The sequence below is a fragment of the Heteronotia binoei genome, chromosome 13 (genome assembly GCF_032191835.1).
Source record: "Heteronotia binoei isolate CCM8104 ecotype False Entrance Well chromosome 13, APGP_CSIRO_Hbin_v1, whole genome shotgun sequence".
Lineage (NCBI taxonomy): Eukaryota > Metazoa > Chordata > Lepidosauria > Squamata > Gekkonidae > Heteronotia > Heteronotia binoei.
This window is the reverse complement of record NC_083235.1, coordinates 47,494,464-47,498,022: the sequence shown is the minus strand read 5'-3', so window position 1 is coordinate 47,498,022 and position 3,559 is coordinate 47,494,464.

The window sequence follows — 3,559 nt, the reverse complement described above, 5'->3', positions numbered from 1 at the left end:
CATGGCTGTCAACTGTCTGGCTGGCTGTAACTTCATGTATTCTTACTATTTGTTGGAATGGAATACTTTATTTCTAGTTGGAATAATAGTGTGGGATTACTTCATCTGTTTGAAGGAGACTTGTAATATTCCCAAGCAAGCATTTAATAAAAGAAAATAGGATCTGTAAGTTGTGGGTACGCTGACAGCCGTTTCAAGAACGTGTTGTGATTTGACTAAAATAAAAAAAAAGTCCTCCTTTAAAATCTTTGAGCTTTTGCATTTGACATTTTGATCTCTGAAATGCTTTCAAAATGTTCTCACATGAGTATGTGTGTCTGGGCTAAGCCACTCAGCAGTTCACAAAAGAAGAATCATCTATCCTGGGCATAGTCTGGAGAGTATAGAATATAAATCTTTTAAATAAAAGTTATTGTTTTTAGACAGTAGAAAAACTGCTTCTCAGTATTTAAACTAGGGCTGTAAAAGTACTTGTTAGAAATAAGAGAGGGATAGCACTTTTAGGCAACTTTTTCTCTTTAGTAGCAGAAGCGAGGCTTAGAAATGGATGAAGTAAGAAATTGATGCTGAGTCTGTTGGTTGTATTGACATTCTCTCAATGATTATCTGCGTGAATTATCTGTGGAAGGGACTGTTGAAGTAGTAAGTAATCTTGTGGGTAGTCATACAGAAAATAACTTCAGTGCCCAGAGGATAGCAGGTGATCAAATTGTCAGTGTAAGATGGACTGCACCAAGAGACAAGCTGGTGGTTTGTTCCATTCCTTTACTATTACACCCTTTTCATCAAAGGTCTTGAGCGAAGTCAGTACAGGTACAAGATTAAAATACATGGCAGTAGACACTAAAGTACAAATTGAAACCCATCTATGTAATAGCATAAAGAAAACAAAAGTGCTAAGAAATTGGTAACAGAATGTGTTATTTTCTGAATTGGTGTCTGCCCACAAACACAAAATCCCATGAGATTTGACAGCAGCTGTTTACTCAGGAGAGGTGTAATCCAGAGATCTGAGTAGCATCCATCAATTGTAGAATAAAATGAGATGGTTTGTGGTCTGTATTACTCTAGATGTGCAGCAGTAACAGTCAGTCCTTGACTTGGGAGCCGCCTGCCAGCCATATTCTGTAGTTGAAAGGATTTTGTAAATGAAAAATATTTGTGTTTCTGCAAATTTTGTGGGAGAAAATTTGATTCTGTCTGCAGCCCTCAACCTGTACATTTGCAGTCTCATGGCGGATTTTCAGATTCATGTAGTTTGGAGCCCTTCCTTACATCTTTGTTGAAATACGAGGTGCACCCAAGGCAAGCTCATGGAGGTAGTCTGTGCAGTTTTATCTACATTAATGTTCCTTCTCCCTGGATTCAGAGGCACACAGTTTTGCCAGCTTGTTACAGCCAGCTGCACTACTTGGCTCATCTGAGAGAACTTGATTGGTATGGCCCAGGAAAGTCAATCTTGTATATGGCAGCTGTTAAACTGCAAATAATCTCCCTTTGGGGTGGAGTAGATATTCAACAAAATTTGAAATGGGAACCAAATAATGTGGGAAAGAAAAGTAGCTTGAGAGGTTTGGCTCAAAGATCTGTGGGTTGGGGCATATTTATATCCTGCTTTTCTCCTCTCCTGGAATCTGAAACAGTTTACATCAATATTTTATTTCCATTGTGCAGAAGATCTGTGAGGTAAGTTAGGCTGTGTGTGTGTTATTGACCTAAGGGGGTCACTTAGTGAGCTTCCATGGCAGCAAAGGGATTTGAACTTGGGTCTCTTAGATCCTGATCCAAAATTCTTAAGACAAGGGATTTCTAAGAAATGAATCTGATAGAAAACTGATTAGGCAAGGGGGGGGGGAGAAGTCTTAATGGATCATGCAGAGCAAAGAGCTTGTTATGAGATGGAGAATTCAGAGTTAGATGTTATGAAACATGTAAATAATGAGCTTGAAATGTAAACTTACCCTGCTCCTAATAGCTAGGATTCAGTGTAAAATATTGTTTTGCACTACAGCTCTTGTATTAAGTGGAGGCATAAGAAAGACTGCAGTAGCCACTTGTGCTAAGGCAGACTTACTGTATCGCTGCTTGCATGAAATGTGCAGCCAATTTCTGGGCACTATAATATAAGAAGGAAAGCAGTAGATGTTTCACAAAATCTTGCTGAAGCAAATCTGCACTGTTCCTACCTGTACATAATGGATCCAAACCAATACCTGGGTATTTTTTGGTGTATTCCATGTGCTCAGATTGTTTTCAGTTTTAAAACTAGGCATATTTTGATTTTATATGCCGCCATGTCTGCACAGTATGGTATTCATCACTACAGCTGTTGGTGCATGTTCAGGACATACACAATTGCTTAATCCCTTATGGTCTTGAAAAATGAATTAATGAATCCTTAAGTAAGTTTCAGAAATAAAGTTCTTGTAAAAGAAGATAACTATGCATGTATGTCTCAAGGCATCACATAAATTACATGCTTTGGCTGTGGTTGCAGCCTTGTTCCTGGATTGCAGCAACTGATCTTGCGGCAACAGGCTCATCTCAGTTGGCAACTGCTAATTGTCTCACAGACAGCTCTGCCACCAGAGCCACTGCTGCCCTCCTTCTCCACAAAGACATCCATACTTCTAGGAAATTATTTAAAAAATAGCACAGGCAAGCATACAGTCCCAGAAAAGACATAATGCCCACAGAGTATGGTGGCCTAAGCAATGTAATATGTTAGCTCACGTAAGAATCCACAATTTTCAAACTTCAGTGTGTGACTTTGTAGGCACAAAATACTTGCAATTGAAGCTAGAATTCTCCATTGAAAAGTAAGCTGTTGTCTAGTGTTTAAGACTGCTGCTTGCAATTCACGATGTAATTATTACTGAGCAGAAGACAGTTTGCCTAGCACAAAGAAATAGGCAAGAAGTATTTATGCTGTGTGGGATGCAGATAAGACAATAATTAAAACATTAATATTTTAAATCATTTAGTATAGTGATGTGTAATCCTTTTTTAGTCATTTGAGTTAGTAGCTAATCAGCTGTAATGCAGAAGTGAAAGGACATGTATTGTTCTGCTGGGTCTATATTCATGCTGCTGCTTCTGCTTTTGTGCTGTGAAGTTATTTGTTAAATAAGAAACAAATCTATTTAAAACACTACGCTGGAAGTGAGGCTGCATGTAGTGCCCATTAACTTTAATGGAACCACTTCTTCCTTTGCACTTGATTTATGGAACACGTCAAAAATCTTGACTATCGGTGCAGCTTATACTTAAGGATGCTTGATGAAATCTGTTGTCTTATCTTGCTAGCTGGTCCATAAACAAAGAGGCTGTGTCTTCATGATAACCACAGTCCTCACACACACACACATTAAAAACTTTGTCTGTTAGTCCTTTTCTGTTTCAGGATGAGACACGCCACTGTCTTGGCAGTCCTAAGTAGAGTCTAGTATCCTGTGAAGAATTCAACATTGTCAAAATATCTGTGGGTACAAGCAAGTTTTTTTAGCCTTTGTGACTGGTAGAAATAAATTCCAACACGCTGGTTGTATTTTTTAAAATC